This window comes from Martes martes, assembly GCF_963455335.1.
Source record: "Martes martes genome assembly, chromosome: 9".
NCBI lineage: Eukaryota > Metazoa > Chordata > Mammalia > Carnivora > Mustelidae > Martes > Martes martes.
The window spans coordinates 95,808,468-95,836,390 of NC_137896.1; positions in this window are offsets into that span (position 1 = coordinate 95,808,468).

Below are 27,923 nucleotides of genomic sequence, written 5' to 3' on the forward strand. Positions count from 1 at the left end.
TGCTGCTATTCAAGTATACTAAAATACAACAATTAAATGGATGGAAGAAGGTGGCAGCCAGGCTTCACATTTCGAAAGTTTAAATTTAAAGATAAGCATGGGAAGGAAATAAGAATCATCCTTGGAAATAAATTAGAGCTGGACACGTCAGTATGGACCTATGTTTAGTTTACCATATACAGACTGTTACCTATAGGAATATTTATAGATATGTCTACATACACATAAATTCTTTGGTTACCTGGGAAATAAATGACACCGGTGTAACAATGAGCATGCCTGGTACCTAGCTAGATATTGGTTTCTTTTCTTTTCTTTTTTTTTAAGAATTTATTTATTTATTTGACACAGAGGGAGATCACAAGTAGGCAGAGAGGCAGGTAGAGAAGGGGAAGCAGGCTCCCTGCTGAATAGAGAGCCTGATGCAATGCGGGGCTGGATCCCAGGACCCTGAGATCATGACCTGAGCTGAAGACAGAGGCTTAACCCACTGAGCCACCCAGGCGCCCCTAGATATTGGTTTCTGATGCCATTCTCCAATAATAGAAACAAATATTCCTTGGAGAAATGGCTAATTCCAGGACTGGGGCCAGAAATAAATACGATGAGCCTGTAGTATCTTAGAGTGCCAGCACATAAGGAAGTGTTCAAAAAACCAAAACCCCACTTTGATGAGGGCATGTCAAAGGTACACAGGCCAAGTGAAAGAGCTCCCATTCAACCATATAAAAATCTGACAAATAAAAGAATTGTGTTGAATTATAACCCAAAGTATAAAATATGTACTCCTGAGTTGATATTCTATAAATAAATTACTGAGTAGATTACTAAGTGAAGAAGGAGAGATAAATCTCCCATGTAGAAAAATTCTAAATAATCTACACAGATACTCTACCCTCAAGGAGGAGGAACATAATCCCACACTTTAGGTATGGGCTGCACATAGAAATTCCCTTACAAAGAGTACAATATGGAAGGGGGGGAAATACACTGGAGAGGTCTCAGCCATGGTGATCAAGGCCAATATCAACAGTCATAAATCACACTGACAGTACAAATATTGGTAAAGTTACACTTTGTTTCTGTGGTCCTCCTCCCAATAACCCATAATACCAGTTTTACCATAAGAAAAACATCAAACAAATTCTAATAGTGGGCAATCTATAAAGCACCAGAAACACTGTCCTCCAAACTGTCAAGGCCATCAAAATCAAGGAAAGCCTGGGAAACAAAGGAGACATGTCCTAAGAAGATATGACAACTAAATGTCACATGGTATTCTAGATGGGATGCTGTAACAGAAAAGAGACATTGGATAAAAACAAAGGAAATCTAAGTGAACTAGAGATATTATTTAACAATAATGTATCAATATTGTTTCATTAGTTGTTAATAAATATCCTAATCTAAGATGTTAATGATAGGGGAGACTGGGGTGGGATACAGAACTCTCCTCACAAGTTTTCCATAAATCTAAAACTGCTCTAAAAAATAAAGACTTATTAAAAAGGAAAAAGAAAGTAAAAAAAAAAAAAAAAGGAAAAATGATAGTGGAAACAAAAGGAATGAAGTACTGATACATGCTACAACCTGGATGAACCTTGAAAATATGAAATAAACCAGTCACAGAAAGCCATGTAAGGTATGATTCCTTTTATTTATTTTTATTTTTATTTTTTTAAAGATTTTATTTATTTATTTGATAGACAGAGATTACAAGTAGTCAGAGAGGCAAGCAGGGAGAGAGGAGGAAGCAGGCTCCCCACTGAGCATAGAGCCCGATGCAGGGTTCGATCCCAGGACCCTGAGGACCATGACCTGAGCCGAAGGCAGAGGCTTTAACCCACTGAGCCACCCAGGCGCCCCTATTTATTTATTTTTAAAGATTTTATTTATTTGAGAGAGTAAGCCAGATAGACAGCACAAGCTGGGGGAGGGGCAGAAGAAGGAGAAGGAGACTCCCAGTTGAGCAGGGAGCTGGGGGAGGGGCAGAAGGAGAAGCAGGCTCCCTGCTAAGCAGGGAGCCCAATGCCAGGGCTCAATCCCAGGACCCTGGGATCATGACCTGAGCCAAAGGCATACCCTTAACCCCCTGGGACACCCAGGCACTGCTGGTATGATTCCATTTGTATGAAATGTCAAGAATAGGCACATCCAAAGAGACAGAAAACAGACTAGTGATTACCAAAGTTTGGGTTTGGGGAGAATGTTAGCTTGTAAGAGTCACTGCTAAAGATTATAGGGTCTCTTTGTGGGAGATTTAAATGTTCCAAAATTACATAATGATGATCAGCATAAAATTTTGTAAATATATCAAAAAACATTGGATTTATACTTTAAAAAGATAAACCTTACTGTATGTGAATTATACCTTGAGAAAGCTGTTAATTAAAAAAAAAATTACTGCAAAGGGGTGCCTGGGTGGCTCAGTTGGTTAAGCATCTGCCTTCAGTTCAGGTCATGATCCAAGGACCTTGAGATCGAGCCCAGCATCAATCTCCTTGCTTCAGCTGGGAGCCTGCTTCTCTCTCTCCTCCCTGCCTATGCTTTCGCTATCTCTGTCTCTCTCTCAAATTTAAAAAAAAAAAAAAAAAAAAGCAACAACAACAACAAAAATTACTGCAGTGATTTGCGTTTCCAAAATAGGTTTGATGCTGGGTCCAGACCATACTCTTGATACTGCCAAAAATCTTATGACCAATAAAACTACCTGAAAACTATCAGCCAAGAAAAAAAACAAATTTATGTCACTAAACCTTATCAGATAATTAAATATATGAAAGTGTGTGTATACATAAAATAGTGTAATTATATACTGTATTTTATTAATAAGAAAACTAAGGCCTAGAGAAGTAAAAGTACCTGTTTAAGATCATGAAACTAATAATAATAACTAAGACCATCAATTCCAGACCACATGACTTTCTAGTAACCATAATTTCTCCTTGACCATAGTACTGAACTCTCCTGATTTTGCTTCTTATCCTTTCCTTGAAATAATACTTTGGCAAAACTTTTCCCTTGTTTGTATGTCCAGTCTATAATGTGTCACAAGGTTGTCATTGCTAGTTTGCCTCCTTTAACTATATTTGCCTGTATTTGTGTGGCCTGATCCAATTCTCTAAAGTGAATGTGTGTCCTTTGGATATTATCTATATTATTAACTCATTTGCGTTGCATAACACCGTTAAATAAAATAGTGCTAATAGAAATGGGAGTTTGATTATATGTGAAACAAGAAAATGAGATCTGACAATGACTTATCATCACAGTGTATTTGGCAAAGATATAGAGAGGGTCAACAACTAAACTTACCTACTTTATAACTTTGTATGGTAGTATATGTCCTGATATGTTTTAACAAGATAAAGAACACTAATCATTTTACATTCTGGGTTTTTCATTTAAAAAAATTCTTGTTCATACCTTACAAAATTAATAATAATCATCATTACTTCAGTAATCTGTCTTAAAATCTCAAAGCATACTGATTGATTAATCTATACAGATACTATAATACAGCATGTGCTGAGGAGGTGGTGTATAAAATTTAAAAACTACTTTCCAATATTTAAAAAATAAATAAATTACTGAAGTGTACAGATATTTTACTAGGAACTGAGTATAATATATTTGGTTAAGTGACTCTTCAATTTAAAATGAGTGAAAAAATATTCAGAACAAAGAAAGCAAATTATCTTAATGTAATGCCTTTAAACCATTAAAGTAGATTATATTGTATAAACCAGGTTAAAATTTAAATCCAGCATAAAACAACAAAAAAATGAAGTCTTAAAAGAGATATAGTAAAATCAATATTGTTCTTTTGGAGTGAAAGCATTCTCTTGGAAATGATCAGTAAACCATTAAGGCATAAGAACAAAAAATTTCAAGTAAAACTCCTGTAGATTTCAAGAGTTTAATTACTGATGAATTACTAGAATGCTACTCTTAATTCTGGAAACTTCCCAACCAATTTGGGAAGTAGTTTAATGGAGAAAAATGTCTCTACATCAATGCCTATTCAAAATGTATATATGTAAATCACATCATGATGACAAAAAAATGCATATATAAGCTATTTCCACCTAGAAACAACTGCATCAGGCCTCATAGCTCACCATTACTCCCATTGAGGCTTGGCTCTTCCTCACTATTCAGGCTAATAGGACCCCCAATTGTCCTTTTAGCCTTGTGTCAGCACAAGCAAATTATTTCAATTAAAAGAGGAAATAATTTGGTTCAACTTGAGGAGATAGTTTTTAAAAACAGTTTTGAGGTTTCTGAATCTGAAAACTGAGAGTCGGAGGATATCAGACTTACAAACATGAGAGGTCACAGAAACTAATTATCTTCTGAATGCATCGTATCATATATCATGGGTAAGACCTAACTTGATATTTTTATTTTCTTTGTAGTAATTGTTTTTCCTTGTGTCCTTCTCTAACTAAACTTACAGATAGCTTTTGTAGCCAGACCAAATTATGTGGTTAATTAGAGGTGCATGATCATTATTTATTCTTCATTTATTGAAAGAATAAATGCAGTAGTGAAAGTTTGGATAGATGACTGTCAGGAGTTAAAACTAGGCATGGTTATAATAATGATTATGGGTATTGTGTTTAAATATTTGTACGAATGGATAAGGAAGATATGGCCCATATATACAATGGAGTATTATGCCTCCATCAGAAAGGATGAATACCCAACTTTTGTATCAACATGGATGGGACTGGAGGAGATTATGCTGAGTGAACTAAGTCAAGCAGAGAGAGTCAATTATCATACGGTTTCACTTACTTGTGGAGCATAAGGAATAACACGGAGGACATTGGAAGAAGGAAAGGAGAAGTGAGTTGGGGGATATCAGAAGGGGAGATGAACAATGAGAGACTGTGGACTCTGAGAAACAAACTGAGGGAGGGAGGTGGGGGGGTTGGGTGAGCCTGGTGGTGGGTATTAAGGAGGGCATGTATTGCATGGAGCACAGGGTGTTATGCATAAACAATGAATCTTAGAACACTGAAAAAAATAAAATAAAATTCAAAAAAAAATAAAATAAAATGTATAACAAAAAAATAAATAATTATTATCTTCACAAAATCAGCAGGTAGAAGTCTATCAGCTAGTCAACTTCCATATGCTTCACCAGCCTTACCTGGCAAATGGCAATGATGGTGATGATGATGTATATAACAGTCATAATAACTCCATTATTAAGCTTATTATGAAGATTAAATACTACTTACAAGCTGCTTGTCACAGTGACAAATTGAATAGGATAAATTAAGCCCCTCCACCAGACTCATAGCAAGTATTTTAATAATTTAATAAGGTATGTATTGTTGCAGGTTGCATTAGTTAATTAATAAGAATTTATCCACAGAATGAAACACATCAGCAATTCATTTACTACGGTATGTAGATACATGACAATACGTCTATAAAAATTTTATAAACTTTATATGAAAAAACTGAAATGATTTGTAATGGCATGATAGGAGACTATTCAATTTATTTCTAGGCAGTGATAAATGAAAAAACAGTTACAAATGATAAGAGGCCTAGAGTGACAGGGACATTTGTAGGAGTCCCTCTATCAATTCAAAATTCAAGAAGGACCTTTGGTTTGAGCATTATACCCACACCTCCAAGTCTTTGAGACTAGCTGAGTTACTATCTGCCATGAGGGATTTCAGATTCATTTAATTCAGGCTCATGACCAATTCTTATAAAATAATTAGCTTTTGACCTCTGGCCAATATTACAATGATGTTTTGTTCAATTTCACAGGGAAAAGAAATCTGCCTCTGCATTTTCACCTCCAGAATCATAAAATTGCTTCAGAAGAAGAAAGAATCAGAGTCTCAAAGTCTGAGACAGAACTTCTGCATAGATAATCAGGTAAACAATACAACATTTTGGAAGATTTCTTCTCAATTACTCCTGGGATTGAGTTTTTAAAAAGAAAAAGGCTGGGGTAAGGGAAGAAAGGACAAAGAGTTTGGTTCTGTTACAACCTGACCAGTATCTTTTATAGAATTTTTACATACCAACAGTTAAAGTGGAGTTATTCCAATTAAGAAATTTAGGGTCTTGGCCACTTAGCCTCAAGACCACACATAGTGGGACCTAAGTAACTGCCACAGAATACTGTTTCCCTGATAAACTTATTTGTAAACCACTGGATAAAGAGTCTAGGATTCACTTTAATTCTAACATTTTGTGACTATAAAATTTGATTTGAAAGAATCTTAGAGATCCTCTAGATCCACTGTAAGACATGTATTTTAAATAGTAAGACTGGAATTATTAATGTTTTATAGACTAATGGGTCATCACATTCATTTGGGAGAGTATTAAATAAATAAATTAAACAAACAACACTCTCCAAGTTGTGATGCAGTGAGTGTGGTTTAAGCAACCAGAATCCAAATGTTTTTAGACATATCAAGGGATTCTAAAAATCACCAAAATGTGAAACAAACAAACAACAACAACAACAACAAAAAACCTTCCTCCATTTTCAGTACTAAAAGATACTAAAGCATAAAAGACTATCTACTTGGCTTTTAAAGAAAAAGCTATAGAAAAAACAACTGTGTAAGAAAAAAAATGGAATTTTGTTGGCTGAAGGAAAAAGAAAATAATAAAATAAAAAACCCACAGAAAACATCAGATGGACTATACCCCTCTGTATTTTTTACTCAATTATTGCCATGGTATAATATGGTAAAGCCTAAAATCCAATGATCATCTTTATAAATTATGGGATTTAGAGTCAGAACATCCACAGCAAAATGTTGGCTCCACTATTTGTTTATAACTAAACAAATAATATTAAACAATTAGTCTCTTGAACTTTATCTCTAAGATAGGAATAGTAATAGACTCATGAAAATGCTTTATAAAATGTTACACTAAAAAATGAACATTTCTAAATAACTGAAAAGAAGGACCTGGAATAAAGTACTTATGCTGAGTAGTATCTCAGATTTATTTCATTCTTAGTAATATATACTGAGCTTCACATATCAGAAAACTGAAGCTTAGCGAAGTTCAATGAGTGTCAAGGTCAAAAATCTAATAAACGGTAGAGTTAGAATTTGAACACAGGTTTCTAAATTTTCAGAGTCCAGGCTTTTATAATCTGTCGTGCTTTATAATTTAGCAGTGTTTTCAAGAATATACAAAAAATAGATTTCCCCCAACTTCATATAATTTGCATTTATTATGATGTATCAATAACAGAAGATTAACAAGCGCTAAAAACACTCTGAAAGCCTTCACAGAATATATGTACCTGGACAAAAAACTATCCACAGAAAACTTATTAAACACAGGGAAAAGTTAAGATTCATGCCGTTATACACATACATGATCTATACCTTGATTTTATGTTGTTTACTGTGACAATAATGACTGAAAACTCTACTTACGTTATAGATTGACAAGCTTTATAAAAGTAAAAATTGATTACAATTTTTAAGAGTATTTATATTCATGTACTTTAATACTTTGTCTTTGGTACACATTAGCCCCTAAAAGATGCCATTAATTAGTAACCCCTATATTCAATACAAGATCATGCCCTTCAAACTCCTTTTTTCCTCTATTATTAGGCCCACCGTTCAGCTGTCATGAAACCCCTGAACACCATGCATGTTACCTGCATATGAAATTGGTGTGTTCTGTTCCCTGATACTCACATTATGTATTATATAGGCTTTCAGGGTCTTTCTCTCACTCTTCACTACAGGTATATGATTGATTTGCTTAAATTGTTTGTGCAAACAATATGGTTGATACCAAAAACCTGCTTTCCTTCTGGACTTTAGGAACTTTGGCAACACAAAGAGCCCCTATATGACCAGTCCTTACCGAAATTTTAGGCGGTGAGCCTATAGTGAGTTTCTCTAATAAATACGCATTTCACTAAAAACTTCTAACACTTGTGTCTTTTCTAACTTAGTAAGCCTAATGTTTCAAAGTTCAAACATGTTGTAAATGAAGGTCTAGCTTTTTCACATTAATTGCTCCACAGAATTCTATTATTTGTGTCAATTTTTTCATTTTCTATCGATGGACATTTAGGCATCTACATGTTTGGGTTTTTTCATTTTATATTTTTCACCTGTAGTCACAACTTGTTGCTAGAGAAAGTAAGCATGGAGTTTGTGACTAAACTGTGAAACATTCCCCCGGTGTTCTCCAGTCTTCACCCCGCGCAATGTTTTGCTTTTGCTGATTTTGATTTGTACCCTTTCACTGTAATAATTCATAGCCATAAATATGACTATATGCTGAGTCCTGTGCATATTCTTAGAAAATTATCAAACTTGCTGGTGGTCTTAAGGATGCAGAAATATAAAATGGTTTAAGATATATCAAGAAATAAATATTAATGAGTAATCAGAATGCGTAGTAAGAAAGTATCTTCCTCATAGATAAGGAAGGTTTGATAAGGAAGGATAAGGAAGATTTGAAACAGAACCTTAAGAAATGGAATTTGTAATCACTGAAAACACCAAATCAGACATTTTTAAAAGGCTTTATATACAGCAGAAGAAAAAACTAGTGTAATGGAAGATAAATTTAAAGAAATTAACTGAAAGGCATCAGATGAAGCAAAGAGACAGAGAAGAGAACAAAAAAAAAAAAGATTTAGAATACATCATAATAATAAAGATATGAATCTTAATTGTCTTCACTGCTAATAACCATAGAGAATTACCATTCTACAAAAGGACAGAGATCATTAGAGGCAAAAAGAATATCCTAACAGTGTCTAGTAAGACACGGACTTAGATCAAGTAAGGATAATTAAGAGAAAAAAGCCTTCTCAACAAGAAAAAAGCAGAAAGATTATGAATTGATAGTTTCAAATTGATGACATAAAATGATAGTCAATCTAGAATTGCATACTTAGCTAACCTTCTATTAAAATACGAAGTTGAAATGTTTTCTTTTCAGAAAAAAACTGTAATGAATGACCTTACCAACAATACACCCTCACTAAGGAAATTTCAGAAGACATATTACTGCAAGACAAAAATCTTATGAAAGAATTCTAGGATATATGAAGAAATGTGAGCAAAGGCACTGCTAAATTTGAAGATATGTCTAAACAAAAGCCAATTACATAATATTCCAGCAATTAATTTATATTTGGGGAAGTTAAAAAGTAGGAGTAACATACTACATAAGAATAAATGTAAGAATTAAAGAAGCATTTTAGCATTTTATAAACACAAAAATCAATATATAAAAATGTGCTGCATTCATTTCTAACCAACAAAAACCAAAATGAAATAAAAATTTAAAAAGGTGATTTATAATACCTAATACTTATAAAATAATTGAGGTTAAGTCTTCTAAACAAATGGTGTTAGTCTTCATTATTATTTATAGAATGTTATAAAAATATATCAAAAGTACATGAATCAGTAAATACATATATTCATTGATAAGAAATCCTAATATGTCAATAACCTAGTTATATATTTTCTTTATATATATTTACATGTAATATATGTATATGTGTATACATAATATATGTGTACATTAATTTTTTAATAAAACATTTAGGATGATTCACTTTCATCTAATTACCATTTTAGCATCATCCTAGAGTAATACTTTCAATTTTAAATGTTAAAGTTTAAATATTTTGTAATATCTATCTATTTATTTAAAATATTTTATTTATTTGAGAGAGAGTGAGAGAAAGAGTGACAGAGTACACAAACAGGGAGAGGGAGAAGCAGGATCCCCACTGAGCAGGGAGCCTAACACAGGGCTTGATCCCAGGATCTGACCTGAGCTGAAGGCAGATGCTTAACCAAATGAGCCACTTAGGTGCCCCATGATGTGTCCTTTCTGCATTAAATTATATACTGCTGTTTTACTATTTTTTACTATAACTGTTTTGTTCACTTATTTCAAATTTTCTGTCAATTTTATTTGACAGAAAGTGTGGCACTGCACTTTTAAAATGACAAAACTATACTTAACTTAAATCTAATTTTAGATTTTACTGTGGGCTTAGTAAATTCAATTATTTAATGTATCATTACTACTAATACATTTTTAAGTGATCTTACTTTGTTTTACATTAAGCAAGTGCCTTTTTTCCTATTGTTTCATATACTTTGTAAAGTTAAAAAACATTTTTCAAAACTTGCAGCTTTATTGAGATATAATTGACATGTAACACTAAGTTTAAAGTGTACAATGTGATGGAATATTATTCAACCATAAAAAAGAAGGGAATCCTGCTATTTCTGTCACCATGGCTTCTTTTAATCCTTTTTTTTGTCTGAAAGCTATAAATTATTTTATATGCTTTTTACTATATTGAATTGAGAACATATGTAACTTTCTAACACAGTGAAATTTCTTAGGAAGTTTTAGTTATCAATTGTACAATACTTTCAGCCCTTCATCCCTGTAATTGCTCTCTGGAATATTACATCAACTATTTCTAAAACACTACTTACTTGTGATTACGTATGTATGTATCTATGTATGCATATATTTAAAAAAATACTGTGAAGGCACTTACCGCCTAACCATACAGTTTCCTAGTCCCTGTGCTCACCTTACTCATCTTCATTTACTTTTCTTTATCCTGAAATATTTATTGCAGTTCTTGTAGGAAAAAGATTGAACCTCAAGAGGAATTCTGTCCCCTAATGTTTCTTACTCAGGCTATTTTACTCATTTATATTACTTTCTGGGCTTCTCTAGTAGTATATTTCATTTATTCAAGGTATACTTTTTTTTCCCCCATATCTTAACTTTTCTTAGATTGAGATGAGTTTTACAATTGATGCAACCTTACCAATGCGTCATAATTTAATAGGCAGCGTCCTGGTAGTAAGTTAGGAAAGTTGTGTATCTGGTTTAGGTTCTACAATATATGTTATAAACACTTATTGAGGGCTTTCCTCTATTCCAGGCATTACTTTCAGCTTTAAGTAAAATAATATTTTAAAATTATGCCCAAGTTCAAATAGCTGGCAAATGAGCAATGTTGGGATTCAAAACCAATCTGATTCCAGAGCCCACTTTTTTTAACAACTATAAAACGTCTGTCCTTTGTGAGTCTGCTTCCCAACTTGATAGAGTCCCTTACTCCTTAGTTTTCCAAACTCCCTGATGATAAACATCACCTAGAAAAAATAATGTCAATTCAAATTCCTGCCTTTAAGGGTTACTGAAATAGAACCTTCAGAGGAAGGGCATGTATGCTGTGCTTTATCAAATGTTCCCAGATGATTTGTATCTTCAGGCAAGTAAAGAAAACACTGCCATGACCCAGGTATTCTGGGCTAGCTCCTTTTTAGGATTTAACTCCTCACCAACAAGCAAAGTCCCAACAAACAAGCTATTGGGGACCACTGCTATTTACCTTGGGAGGAGATGAGTTTTTGATACCTGTTAACTGCCTCCCCTGAAATCTAAACCAAAGCCTATTTTGGGAGCTCATCCTTCACCATTAGGGAGGGATATCCCATTTCTGCATCTTTGGAAACATCAGAACATCTCATAACTTATGTGTTACTTAAATCCCTGATGAGAACTACTGACTTACTAAAATGGACGATACAATGATGTCTCTAAGCCACTTGGAACTTTTTCAAGGTCTTTGAACTTGAAGGTCATCTGTTTATAAAAGCGTCATATACTTCTAAAAACTATTTAATAAACATTGATCTCCTTCAAATATTTTTTCTCCCTCATTTTTCCTACCCCTCATCTCTCTCTTCTTTCCTGTGTGTGTGTGTGTGTGTATCCTGTGGTTCAAAGAGATAAAGTGGATTTTATATTTTTTAAGCTAGTGTCAGACCTGACAATACTACTCATGGAAGGACTCTCAATCAGGTCATTGCATTTTATCTTGCACAATGGAATCTCTGCTATTTTACTATATTACTTAAATGAATACATGATAGTTTCCACATTCAATTCCAAGTAGTATATTGGGCTAAATGTCATTAATATTAAAGTCTGTATCAGGTGGAACTTAGCTGAACTTTTAGATTCAAATCAAATCAATTTGAATGAAATCAATTTTAGACTTTGATCTGACCTTGATGTCAAGCAAGAGTCTCTCAATTTGGCTGGGAAATTGTGCTTTCAAGAATCAAATTCATTTTCAAGCTTTATTTCTTTTCCCTCTTTCAACTCTATTTCCCTGAAGTCAAAAAGAATCAAACCTAGCGGTGTCTTTATTATTTTAATTGGATAATATCAGTTGACAGACTGTGTTTCAAAATTCTAGTTCTAATCTATTATATCTGAAAAACTAGAAAGCTCCTTGGAGAAAATCATCTAACAGAAAAGATTATTATTTGTAAAAAAAAAAAAAAAAAAGATTATTATTTGTTAAAAAGACTGCAAAAGGATATAGGTTTTGGTAGGTTTAGAAAAAAAATAAATAAAATTTAAAATTTAGTAATTAAAGGGCGCTTGGCTGGCTCAGTCAGTAGAACATGCGACTCTTGATCTCATGGTTGTGAGTTTGAGCTCCATGTTGTGTGTAGAGCTTCCTAAAAAGATAATAAAAAAAAGGAGTATTTAAAAATTAGTAATTAAGAGTCAAGGGCAAAAATCTGTCCTGATATCTCAAAAGATCTCAGCTAACCTATATGTAAAATTAGGTAGGTAGTCAACATGATCTTCCTTTTAATAGTCTTTAGAAAGATTAGGGAAATGGGCCTTCGAATATAAAAGTGAATTAAAACATGTACCTATTCTTCTACATAATGAACAAACCAAATAAAATGCTAATTACATTCCAAGTATATGAGGAAATTTGAGGTTATGATTTCCAGTTCTTTATCAGAAGAGCTGGTGATCTGAATGATGGTAAGGGTAAAAGACCCAACATTGTTATAGCCTTAATCTGTATACAGTGTTTCTCTCACTTTAAAATCTCAAATTATATTTTTATAAATCATTCTCTAGTAAAAACTTTAATATTCAATTTTTTCATATTTTTTCTAACTTTTCTTAAATATGCAAAATCTGGCTGAACCTACCATGTAAATTTTTAATAAACCTCGTACATACCTCTCTAATTCTTTTTTGTTTTTTTTCTTTTGATTCAATATTCTTTACCTACATCACCATTTATCCACATTTCACTTATAAATCCTAGAAAATGACAACTTTAAAACATCCAGAGATAAATTTGCATCTTTATATAGTACACTGACACAACTCCTAGCCAAGACAGTAAAACTGGTATCTTCAATATAATGCCTTCATTTTTTATTGTTTTTAAGATTTTGAGTACTTTGTATTTGAGTACATTACCTTTATCTATTTTAATTTTTATTATATCTATTTGATTTTTCAAACAGATCCTTGGCTATGGTCTATTATTTTTCCTGAATTTGATACTGTTAACTGTTATTTCACAGAATATCAAGACTCATTATTTGATAGCCATCATCATCTATATTTACTGTCAGATCATGTCTGGGTATTATTTCCATGGATCTACTGATCTGCCCTAATGTCCTTTTCAGTAATAGTGGCAATGATTTTGTGGGCACAATGTAGCAATTTTTTATGTGCTTTTTTACCAGGCTTGATAGCAGGGCTATATTTGCATTTCCCTGGAATCATAGATTGTTCTTCGTCTTTTAGAAATTTCTCAACTAACTCTAAAATATTCTTTGATGGCACATTCAGATGAGGTTAGGCAAACTACAAAGTTAGAGGGCACGGTGACCAAAACCACACTCACTTTGGACACCAACTGCAAGTTTTAGGTTAGGGAGAACTGGACCAAACCACCCTCAGGTATGATAATTTGCTAGAATGACTCACAGAAGTCACTGAAGACTATTATATTCATAGTTATGATGTATTACAGGAAGAGGATACAGATTAAAATCAGTCAAAAAAAGAAGAGCCCTGACAGTGTCCAGGAGAATTACCAGAATTTCTATTGCCCACTTATGTATGACAATATGCAAAGAATATCATCAACCTGTGGAGTTTACCTGACCCTTGGTATTCAGAGTTTTTATGGCACCCTATTATATAGGTATGATTGACTGTTCATATAGTTGATCTCAGGCTCCAGGTTGACTAACTCTAGGTTGATTCAAAGCACTGACCCTAAATCTGTTTTAATCTTTCTGGCATAGACAGCTCCCACCCAGAATCACAATGTTACTCTTTGGCTAGGCTAAAGACCCAAGACAAATGAAGATTACCTCCCAGAAGATGAGAATAAAGGCTAGACCTTTTTGTGCATGGTTAAATTCTTTACTACACAGTGTACCCTCTAGACTTAGACCAAGTCTGTTTTCTAGCAAAACAATTTTATTTGTCTAGGCATCTACATTTAGTTTGTAATGAATATAACAGACACAGCTATAGGATGATGAATATGCCTATCATTTGGATGAACCAGTGTTGGGTAGGAATAGATTTAAAGAAACAATAAGTCTATACTATAAGCCACTAACACATTTTCATATTTTTGTTTCCTGATCCACCATTATGTATACACTATGATTAACTCTTACAGTACTATTGAGCATGAAAATTAGTAGCTAAATCCTATTCTTCTTTAGGCCAGTCATTTTCCATCAGTACTGCATCATCAGGAGTCTTTATTCTATTTCCCTATACATTTGATCATCAGTACCATTATTGTAATTTTACCAACAATGTCAGTGTTAGAATTTGTAAAGTATGTAAACCAGCCCTTCATACGTTCATCTCCCCAGGTTTTGGACAATGAATATTTTAATTGCTCATTCCAGTTCTCTCCACTCATTACTCTAAGAATAAAAAGGTGTCCCTTGCTCTGAGAAAATGTGAAAATGTGATTCAGCTGTCCAAATTGGTCCAGAACTATCTTTTGTTCCAGTCCTTTTATAATATACTAAGCTTCCATCCCTGGGTTACTAAAGCTCCATCCTGAGTGTCTATTCCTGTCAGATCTCATTTATAGTCTCCCAGGGCTACCAGCGTGAGTTCAACTAGCCAGCTATGTGTGGGATCTTACCCTTTCCTCAGCATTATCTGTCCCATAGTTATCTGTGGTCTCTGTCTCCCTTGCTGATTGACAGAACAGACCATACTGGCATTTTGTTCCTCAGAAGATACAAGAGGAATAAATCTTAATTCAGGCAATCTCTTCATTGTTGTATCCTAATGAACCAAGTGCTCACCTCAAGTGAACACATCAGGATATCCACTCACCAGTTCTAAATCATCCTCCAGTCCTGGAAGGGATTCTTCATGGTATGTCCTACTTTAAAGTTCTATTTTAATGCAATCCATAAATTTTCATAGTGATTTTCATAAGGATGTCCCCCATACGAGCACCCCTTTGGTAGGCCTGTTTTCTACTGCCCTTCTGCCTGACCATATGGCCAGACCAGTCAACCACTGTCCATGAGTCAGATTAAAACCTAAATATAGAGGCAAATCACATGTAATTCAGCTTACTCTACTGATTTGTCTTTACCTTCCCACTAACAAAAGCAACTCACAGGAAAGTTTATTGTCATTCATATGCAAAGTGTCAACATCAGTCAATAAATCTAACTCCCAGGTAAGTTTTACATTTATGCAAATATCTAATTTCTCTATGAAATAATATAACTTTAATTTCTGGAGAAGTAATTAACATATTTAATGGACCTGATATATACATAAAAGAGGACATTATTGGCAGTCTTAAAAGCACACTTCCCAGGCATATGCTCTCTTTTTTTTTTCCCCTCTGGGCAAAAAGTACAAACTCTTTCATTTGTACTCTTGTTTTACTTTTCATAGTATTTAAATATCTTAATGTGTCATTCTCACATTAAGCCTGTAAGGGTACCAGAGAATGTATCATCATATATACTTTATAAATGGGAAAATAATACTCAAAGAAGATAATTGATATGCTCAAATTAAGTTAGCCAACAAATGGCATATAAATCAGTAAAACTTAAGTTCACTGTTTTAATTTATAATACAGCTATTTCTAAACCAAGCCCTGTTTTGAAAAAGATTCTAGAGTTTTCCTGAGCCTTCACTCCATCTGTATTTCCACAATGGCGTATTTCCTGTGGATTAACAATGTGCTAATATATGGAAACAAGGGAAGAGAGTTAAAATCTCAATATGGATTCTTATAAAGCTTGGTACAGGCAAGTAGTTGAGGTAACCCCTCATATTATTTAAGAGGAAACCTATCTCTGCCTTTAGAGCTGAAGTATAAGAATAATATAACAGTAAATAGTAAATAACATAATAAAATAATAATATAATAATACTGATATATATAATAATTGCCCCCTTATCATAAATAACTATAATAGGCTATAAAAACAATGCATGTATGAATTAAAATATACTAGATAGATAATGAAACTAGAAAAATAACTCATTAGCAGGAAAATAAGCAGTCCATAGAAACTGACCCTGAGATAATAGAATGTTGGAAATACCATAAAGTAACTCTAGGGGCGCCTGGGTGGCTCAGTGGGTTAAAGCCTCTGCCTTCGGCTCAGGTCATGATCCCAGGGTCCTGGGATCGAGCCCCGCATCGGGCTCTCTGCTCTGCGGGGAGCCTGCTTCCCCCTCTCTCTCTGCCTGCCTCTCTGCCTACTTGTGATCTCTCTGTCAAATAAATAAATAAATAAATAAATCTTTAAAGTAACTCTATTATAGCTATTATCACACTATCAAGGACTCAGAAAAGATATGATATTTGGGTATTTTCTGATGGGTATTTGGAGGAAGGATATGTTTATAAGGTTGTAAATTGAAGAGTATCTGTTGTCTGTTCCATATTATAATGGCAGAATGAGTTGCAAAAATAGTGTAAAAAAACTCCAACATTTAAAGAATGTTCTAACCCTAATATATTTTAAGAACTGACAAATCAGAATAGACAACGGAATAAAAACAATTTATCAACATTGTTATCAGAAAATATTAAACATTTTTCTTATCGGCATAGTATTTAATGTTTGAGTACCATAAACAAATTCAAGTACCATCTAAAAGGAATTATTAATGAATTTTGTTATTTGTTTATATAAAAATGATTTTAAAATCTGTGATGAAGTGTCAGTATTGCATGGTACTTTATATTTTCATGTTTAAATAAGGAAGTTCCAGATACTTGGATTTTTAAGTAAATTCTTTCTTTGCTGGCAGCCAATTTTTAAATATTAAACACTACACATAACAACCTTGTGCAGCTAAATGAAATGTGCCTGTGAGCCATATCTGGTGAGCTTTAATATGTGACCTCTATTCTGAATATAGCTTATTTAACCATGAAAATGTAAAGTACTAGACTTGTCCTCTTATCATAAATAATTATAACAGGCTATAAAAAACAATGCATGTATGAATTAAAATATACTAGATAGATAATGAAACTAGAAAAATAACTCATTAGCAGGAAAATAAGAAGTCCATAGAAACTGACCCTGAGATAATAGAATGTTGGAAATACCATAAAGTAACTCTATTATAGCTATTATCACACTATCAAGGACTCAGAAAAGATATGATATTAACAAATGAAGAGATGAAGAATTTAAGTAGAGAAATGGAAACTATAAAAGAAATCGAAATAGAAGTTCTGAAGTAAAAAGTAAATATAATTAAATATTACTGGATAAGTTAAACAGAAGTTTAGGAATAAAAAGATGAAAAATAATAAAAAAAACAAATTTGGGAAAAATGAACAGAATCTCAGTGAACAAAGGGAAATACAAAATTCTCCATCATACATGTTATTACTCCCAAAAAGAAAAAAAAAAAAAAGAGAGAGAGAAAGAAATGGGCCCCCAAAAAAGTTTGATAAAATGTTTAAAAATTCCTTAAGGGGCGCCTGGGTGGCTCAGTGGGTTAAGCCTCTGCCTTCGGCCCAGGTCATGATCTCAGGGTCCTGGGATCAAGCCCTGCATCGGGCTCTCTGCTCAGTGGGGAGCCTGTTTCCCCCTCTCTCTCTGCCTGCCTCTCTGCCTACTTGTCATCTCTCTCTCTCAAATAAATAGATAAAATTTTTAAAAAAATTCCTTAAAATTGTTAAAGAAAAAAAGTTAAAAAAAAAAAGCAAAACTAATGGCTAGAATCAATGGCACACTGTTAAACATTTAACTGTCAGTTTGTTGAGTATAGAAACCTATATTTTAAGAAATAGAACAAATAATCCTAAATTTTATATGGAACCAGAAAAGACCTCGAATAGCCAAAGGAATATTGGAAAAGAAAGCCAAAGTTGGTGGCATCACAATTCCGGACTTCAAGCTCTATTACAAAGCTGTCATCATCAAGACAGCATGGTACTGGCACAAAAACAGACACATAGATCAATGGAACAGAATAGAGAGTCTGGAAATAGACACTCAACTCTATGGTCAACTAATCTTCAACAAAGCAGGAAAGAATGTCCAATGGAAAAAAGACAGTCTCTTCAATAATTGGTGTTGGGAAAATTGGGCAGCCACATGCAGAAGAATGAAATTGGACCACTTCCTTACACCACACACAAAAATAGACTCAAAATGGATGAAGGACCTCAATGTGAGAAAGGAATCTATCAAAATCCTTGAGGAGAATGCAGGCAGCAACCTCTTTGACCTCAACCGCAGCAACTTCTTCCTAGGAACATCATCAAAGGCAACAGAAGCAAGGGCAAAAATGAACTATTGGGATTTCATCAAGAGCAAAAGCTTTTGCACAGCAATGGAAACAGTTAACGGAACCAAAAGACAACCGACAGAATGGGAGAAGATATTTGCAAATGACATATCAGATAAAGAGCTAGTATCCAAAATCTATAAAGAGCTTAGCAAACTCAACACCCAAAGAACAAATAATCCAATCAAGAAATGGGCAGAGGACATGAACAGACATTTCTGCAAAGAAGACATCCAGATGGCCAACAGACACATGAAAAAATGCTCCACATCCCTCGGCATCAGGGAAATACAAATCAAAACCACAATGAGATACCACCTCACACCAGTCAGAATGGCTAAAATTAACAAGTCAAGAACTGACAGATGCTGGCGAGGATGCGGAGAGAGGGGAACCCTCCTACACTGCTGGTGGGAATGCAAGCTGGTGCAACCACTCTGGAAAACAGTGTGGAGGTTCCTCAAAAAACTGAAAATAGAGCTACCCTATGACCCAGCGATTGCACTACTGGGTATATATCCTCAAGATACAAATGTGGTGCTCCAAAGGGGCACATGCACTCGAATGTTTATAGCAGCAATGTCCACAATAGCCAAACTATGGAAAGAACCTAGATGTCCATCAACAGATGAATGGATAAAGAAGAGGTGGTATATATACACAATGGAATACTATGCAGCCATCAAAAGAAATGAAATCTTGCCATTTGTGACAACGTGGATAGAACTAGAGGGTATTATGCTTAGCAAAATAAGTCAATCGGAGAAAGACAACTATCATATGATCTCTTTGATATGAGGAAGTGGAGATGCAATGTGGGGGTTTGGGGGGAGGTAGGAAAAGAAAAAATGAAAAGATGGGATTGGGAGGGAAACAAACCATAAAAGACTCAATCCCCAAAAACAGACTGAGGGTTGCTGGGGGGAAGGGGGACAGGAGAGGATGGTGGGGAAATAGACATTGGGGAGGGTATGTGCTATGATGAGTGCTGTGAAATGTGTAAACCTGGCGATTCACAGACCTGTACCCTTGGGGATAAAAATACATTATATGTTTATTAAAATAAAAAAATTAATTAAAAAAAAAGAAACCTATATTGTAGCATTTCCAATGTCTATGATGTAAATATTCCAACCAATTTCAAGCTACTGATGTGATTTAACAAGAGAACAACATTCTATAACTAACATTTTTAATAGTAAAATATTGGATACTTTTTCCTCCTAAGAGTGTGTGTGTGTGTGTGTGTGTGTGTGTTTTTGGAAGACCTAACTAATGATATAAGGCATCAGAATCATCAATAAATGATAAATCTAGTGGCTTAAATACACGTTATCACTCAGTAATCTTCCTGCCATAAACTATCAAACAAACACAAGTTCAGGTTCATTCTTAAAAGCAAAAAGCATACATTCTTGAAGTCAGTCAGGGTCCAGAAAAAGACAAGAAATGCTACTGAATATTCCTAGATTAATAAATTAATTTCTAGATTAATATAACTAAATGTTATGCCTGACACTGAATTGGACCTCAGACCTCAGAAAAAAAATTAACAAAATAATTATAAAGGACACTTGTCATGACTGATGATACTGGAATATGGCTTTAGGATTTGATAATAATATTGAATTAATGTTAAATATCTTCATTTTGATAGCTGTTCTGTGTTTGTGCAATATAACAATAGTGTTCTTGGGAAATAACAGTGAAAATTGAGGAGTAAAGAGAAGTGAAAAATTTAGGGATAAAGGGAAGGAGTGTTTTCACTTACTTTTAAATGGATCAGAAAAAAAATTATTTGTCATTCTACCAATATACTGAAATACACAGAATACATATACAAACATACATAACAGATTTATAAAGAAAGTAAACCATCCTGTAAATGCTCCCAGTACGGCCAATTTTAAGCTACCAACCTGAAGTCATAAAACAATGCTGGGAAGAGTTGCACAATCAGCTTTTATGAGCTGGGAGAAGCCAGTTCCAGCACATCACTGGCTGGAACTTCCAAACTATCCCAGATTTCCATAGCTTAGATGGAACTTAAAGATTATGCAGACCTGAAGAAAGTAGAATAGGGAAAGAAATTACATTGCCAGCAATGGGCAGAACAATACTTAGGACCTTGCTATGGGAATTGTAAGACATGCTAATGGTATATACATATACAGTCTTGAGGAAGAGAGTTTAGAACAATAATTTAGAAAGTTTAGACTTTCTGCAGTCCTTCCAGTTTGAAGTATACTTAGCCTTCCTGAATATTTAATTGATTGAAACATTGAATCATTTTTTTTTCAAGTTGCCATTTCAACATACTATTTTCTAAGGTGTATTTTCCCTTTTGCTTTCTCATTTACAAAACTGATCTAATTGTTTTCAAATACTTAAGTGGAGCTATGGTGTTATCTGTTTTGTTTTTATTAAGTCTCTCCCATCTATTAAAAATAAACAAATTACAGACTAACCCCTATCTATTTGAGTGACAGCTTTTGAAGGCACTTGAAGCAATCCATAGACTTGAACTAATTTTCTCACTCAATGGGACTATAAGATTTTCTACTCCCTTCTGTGATTAATGAGATACTATCTTAATAAAAAAAAAAAAAAGTTTGTCAGAAAATAAGGTGGGATTCAGCAAAGGCCCTGAGAAAAACTGATATACTTATGCAAATTTATAACTGTAATTACATTTTTTATTATGCTGAGCTTCTTTGGCTTCATTTCCTCAACCAGATTCATTGTCTCACTGTTACATATTATAGCATCTTAGTCCTGGTGGTTGGTAAATTAGTCTCCTTTCTTGGCCTAGATTACATCATTTTGTTTTCTAAGTTCTTGCTATATTCTGTCTTAAAGTTTCTCAACCTGTGTAATTTCGAGTTAAGCAGGTCAATAATTCTGTGAAGCATTATAAATGGTTTAAAATTTACCCTGTTTGCTGCTAACTAGCTAGCCTTCCACAATTTCATGGATACTGGCAGAAAACATGAGACTTGTGAGACAGAGAGAAGGAGGCTTTATTACACCCAGCACACCACCCAACATGGGTTTCATGTTTACAAAGATACCTTCTGGTGTTGGCGGTATAGTGGTAAGCATAGCTGCCTTCCAAAGATACCTTCCGCTCCCAAGTCTCATGAGGGTGATCGCTGATGCAGGTAGAAATGTCAAATGCTGTGGCTTTGCCTCACAATTGAAGAACCCAGAGATTAGACGGCCCTGATCTTTTATATTTGGCTTTAAGCAAACTTCCACAAACTTTTCCCCAGAGGGACACATTATATTTATTATACTACTTAGCAAAAATCCTCATCCTTTATTCTGGAAGGATATACTGTATCTTTCCAAGGGGCTCACTGTATCAGCATTCCTGAAAAGATAGCCTGGAGCAAAAGTTGCCAATGTCTCTGCTAACAAGATGTATAGAAATGAGATATTCAGAGAATATTTTCTCTTAACACCATATAGTACAAAACTTCTTACCAGATAGACTGTTATGAGGGTTTAAAAGGCATGATTAATAATTTGAGTTTTAAGGCATATTACTCTAGCATATGTAAAATCTTCCCAATGAATTTAATGCATTTACCAGTCATTGGTCATTAACACTTTGATGTGCAAACATTTATTGGATATATTCCAAAGCTAAAGTAGCATAAGCGATGGCTTTGATGTGCAGGAGAATCTATACCCAGAGTCAACATCTCTACTAGATGGGTAAGAGCCCACTGAAAAGCAAGGATAAACAGTCTTTGTGGAAACGGGAGGAATGCCCTGATTTAAAAATTAGAGTTCCAGACAATTTAAGCCATACTCTTAATATTATCACCTCAATCTATATAAATTTCTATTTGTACATAAAATTGTACAGAGTAATAACCTTTGTTCTCTTCATAATGGATGCACACCAATTTTTTTTTTTCCCTGATTGGACTTTCCCCTGATTTTCACTCAAATTTTCTCTCAATGACTTTCCATGGTCAAACCAATATTGCTATTTTTTTTCTTTAGTATGCATTTTCACATTCCATCTCTCCCTCCCCCCTTTTTTTCTATTTTATCCTCCACTGATTAAGGCATTACTCTTGTTAATGTGTATAGAAATATGCATCTGTTCAATTGCCCCTCACCCAACTCCGTACTGCTGTGTAACAAATTACCACAAAATCAGTAGCTGAAAACAAAACTCACTATTTCAAAGTTTGGCAGGGCACAAGTCTGGACACAGCATAGCTGGGGTGCAGGATCGCTGTCCTCGAAAGCGGAAATAAAGTCGTTAGCTGGGTGGTTCTCACCTAGAGGCTCTGAGGAAAAATCTGCTTAGAAGATCATTCAAGTTGTTGGCAGAGTTTAGATCTCTGCTGCTTTTAAGGCTGAAGTCCCCATTTCCTTTCTGGCTGTCACTAGAGGTACACTCCTGAAAGTCTCAATTGCAGTGCACTCGCGACTGCTCCCTGCAAACCGACTGGAGTCAGTCCATACCGGCCTCCGCCCTAGAGAACACAGGCACCCTGCCTTCAGCCTGTCGCTGCTCCACCGCCCACACCACCCGCTTTTGCCTAACTCTTGACTGCACCTGCTTGAAAGGGAGGTTGAGCCAAAACCCCCATGCCCTGTCCGGGTGTGGGGGACGTGGGGCTTCTGCAGGCAGGACATCCGAGATTAGCTTACCTGAGGACTCCTAGTCCCCTTGCTGCGAGTCCTGTGAGTTCCCGCGAGACTGGGCTAACACGCTGGGAAGCGGTCAAAGCTGAGTCAAAGCTGAGTGTCAGCCTGTTTCCACCCGGCTCTGAGACGCCTGGGGTCCCTGATGTAAACCCCACCCCCATCCCCTTGCTGCCCTCCTGCCAAGCTGGGGTCCCTTTGGAATTCTGCCTATCACAGGGATGATTTGATTAGGCCACCTAGGATAATCTCCCTTTTTAAAAGCCAGTTTTGGCAAATAAAGTAACCTAATCACAGATCTCGTATCCCTTTGTATTCACATATCACTCCCACACTCCCGGGAAGAATTAGACAAGGATGTAGGTCCTTGAGTTTCATTTTAGAATTCTGCAGTCACACCTGTGTGTAACAAAGTTGTAACTCTGCGTTACAAAGTTTCTCATAAAACGTCTGGATTTGGGGCGCCTGGGTGGCTCAGTGGGTTAAAGCCTCTGCCTTCGGCTCAGGTCATGATCCCAGTGGGGTCCTGGGATCGAGTCCCACATCGGGCTCTCCGCTCAGCGGGGAGCCTGCTTCCTCCCCTCTCTCTGCCTGCTTCTCTGCCTACTTGTGAACTGTCTGTCAAATAAATAAATAAAATTGAAAAAAAAGAAAGTCTGGAATTTTACTTTTAAACTAAGAAACAAAAAAAGTGGGATTTTCTTTTTATGATCAAGGTGTTTCGTTTCTTTAGCAGGTAAAAGGACCTGCTACTATACAAGAAACATTGATTCACAGCAGAAACATGCAAAACCTCATTATAATATAAAACTCCAGCATTCTAGAGTTTGTCACCAATTAATAGAAGATATAAACCTTGTTCTTGAAAATTTACATTGTTGGGGCTCCTGGGTGGCTCAGTCATTAAGCCGCTGCCTTCTGCTGGGGTCATGATCCCAGGATCCTGGGATGGAGCCCCACATTGGGCTCCCTGCTGTGCGGGGGAGGGGGGAGCCTGTGTCTCCCTCTCCCACTCCCCCTGCTTGTGTTCCCTCTCTTGCTGTTTCTCTCTCTGTTAAAAAAAAAAAAAAAAAGTTTAGAAATTTTACATTGTTTTCTAGGAGAAGAGAGATGAATAGATAAGAATTTAAAACTGGCATAAGAAAGGTTAGTGTATCAAGAAATGTCGTTAAGTGTATTAACTGAAAATTTTGTTGAGATGACTCTTTTATGGGAAGTACATTATATATTACTGGGTAACAACATTAAAACAAACTTACAGGCTTAAAACCGTGCACTTTTATCTCATAGTTTCTGCAGGTCATACGTAGGTCCTCTGCTTAGATTCTCAAAATAATGCAGGGCTACATTCTCAAGGAGGCTCAATTTCGGAAGAGTCTACTTCTGAGCTCACTTGTTGTTGACAGGATTCATTTCCTTGCAACTGTACGACTGAAGTCCTCATCTTCTTTCTGGCTGTTGGCTAGAGGCTGTCCTCAGCAATTAGAGGCTGCTAAAATTCTATATCACATGGACTTTTCCAACATGACCTTTTACTTCAATTATCCAGCAAGGAGTCTGTAACATGAGTCTAATGGCAAAACAGAACCTTATGTAAAGTAATGTAATTAGAAGAATGATACCTAATCACCTTTGATACATTCTATTAGTTAGAAGTAAGTCACAGGCCCCACACAGTTAAGGGCTATAGGTTATATAAAGGAATTAAGAGCAGATGTGAGAATCATGGAGGAGAGCATTTTAAAGTCTGTCCATCACTGTAAAACAAAGCTGGAGAAGTCACCCTTGGATGAAGATGGGTGAGAATGAAAGAAGGTAATGATTTAGAAAGAGAGATTTGGAGGATGGAGGGATGAGTATCATTTTGAGCCCTGATATACCAAGCAACACCAATGGTCTTTGATGTAGAAAATGGTACTATGGCAGCTACATCAGATGAATGATAGTGCTGATAAAGAAAACCTGTAAAAAGTCAAGATCAGAATAGTTACGTTCATGGGCAGGTGCACTGAAGTCTGCCTCACAAATGATCTGAACTTCCTCTTTTTGCTCAATGAATCAGGCCGGTCTCAGAGATTGTAGAAATTAAATCCAAACCAACTTAAACACAAAAGTTTACTGACATAACCCACGAAGCTGATAGATGGTTTAAGGAGTTCACCAGGTTTCAGGGGTAAAACTGAATATATATACATATATTTTTCTTTCTTTCTTTCTTTCTTTAAAGAGAGAGAGTGGAGAGGGGCAGAGGGGAGGGAGAGGGAGAAAGAGAACCTTAAGGAGGGTCCACACCCAGTGTGGAGCCGACCTCAGGACCCCAAGATCATGACCTGAGTCGAAATCAAGAGCTGGACACTTAAACGAGTGAGCCACCCAGGCGTCCCCAAACTGACACTATTTAGCGATGTCTTGTCTACCATTTAATAATTGGCTTTCTTTTTTAGACTTCATTCTTCAATAATTTCTTTACATAGGGTAACAAAGAGAACTTGCATATTCCTCAGCTCTCATTGCATCAAAATCAAAAGAATCTCTCTCCCAGAGACCAGTCTTCCCTGGGGAAAAACAAAACAAAACAAAAAAAACACTGTGATTTATCCTTCATAGATTAAATAAACCCTTCTATACTAATGACCTTACCTAGGGAGATGGAGAACTATAATTGGCCAGATAGCCTGCATCCTGTACTCTTTTTGTGGTTAGAAGTTCCCATCATCTGAGTAGCAACTTCAAAAACAGAGAAAATAAGTAAACTACACTGTTAAAAAAAAAAAGAAAGAAAAAATGACAAACTATTTCCTAAAAATTTAATAGATATTAAGTTATGATAAAGTCATTGTAATATTTATATGTATTTGCACTAAATATTTGCACTTACAAAACAAGCTAAATTTAAGCATCCAACTGAACAATAATAATCAGGAACACTCAGCAGCATGCAAAGTATAAAGTAGCCTAAATTTTTTAGTTATTTTTATTTAATTTTTTGAATTATAAATTTAAGGGGTTTTATTCAACGTAAGGATAGTGATATAGAGTTCTGTATGTGACTTTCAGATATTATTCAATATAATAAGTTCAGTGTGACTTTTAGATCTAATTCAGTGTAATAACATGGATAACAGCAATGGATAGATTTTTACACAAAGCATCCCCAATCTTGACTTTCTTATCATAACTAACCATCCTTCTCTCTAAAGAGTTGAACTAGTAACCCCCAGTATAATGTTTGCTGGAGTGCATCTCCTGAGTAATATTATTTGCTTTATAAAGAACTCTCCAGAAGAAATCCTGCAGGATTTCTTATTCCAGGATGATTAAATAACAATGTTAAAAATATGAGGAAGCTACCACAGGGGACAACATGTTAAATAAACTAATAAGTAAGATTTCACAGCAATAATAGCTGTCCAGGAGAATGAAATAATAATTAATTTGGTAGTCACGGAGTACATTTTTATTTCTAAACAGTACTGAATATATTGAGTGATCAAATAATCAGCATGAAACAGTATTTCATTTTTTCTCTCTTAATTTTTTGGTTTCTGTATAGCAGTCACCAGAATCTTTAGTCCCTGTCATAAATATTCTATTTAAATCTAGATCCATCAATATGAATTTATTCATTTATATACAAGGTGTTCTACTTAAGTCTATCCACATGGATATACAGTGGATAGAGTCACCATACCTTCTGTTTTGCCAGAGACATACTAGGTTTATGCACGTTGTTCCAGAAAAATTCCTAAAAACTTCTTTTACTTTCACTGTGTTGTATGATAAGTTATATGGTCTCCCTAGCACTGTGAACCTACCATATGCTCTGAGATTGCTACAGGATTACTATTTTTTAATGTTAAATGTCATATAATTTTATCTGTAACTATTTTATAAGGACATTTGAAAATGTCAACCATACCAGTAGCAAAACAACAAAAAATAGTAATTCTTTAAAACCAATATATAACCAACCAGTGTTCAAAATATCTGAAATGTTTAATGTGTTTATAGCTTGTTTGATTTAGGATCCAAATAAATTCTTTATATTGCAATTGGCTTTTATGTCCCCTTGCAGTAGCTTATCTCTAAGGATGTCTAGGGTCATAATAATGACTATCGGTCAAGATAAGAAGGAAATGCCCTAGCTGATTGAATGCCCTCACTATCTAAATAGTTGAACTATTTAATGCCCTAACACTCACCTGGAAGGGCTCTGTAACAGTTTATCCACAGTGATAATTGAAAGTGTATAGATTGATGATCTCTGACTGATTTATCTGGTTACACAGCTTGATTTTGGTCCTGGGCCTATAAGGTATAAAAGATTCCTCAGTAAACATGTGACTCACCTTCCCTGAGTGAGTCCAAGATATCTCACATATATCTTGATGGTTCATAATCTAAAGAAGTGAATCTGGTACTCCTGAGAAAGGACATGGAAGCCTGTACCTAAAAATATGCCTAGGCTTTCTTTCTCCTGGTATATTGAATTCCCTGTCTTCATCAAAGCCTTAATTAGGTACACCATGGCAGACCATTGTGAGTCTTTACAATTATTTGTGGTGATGCAT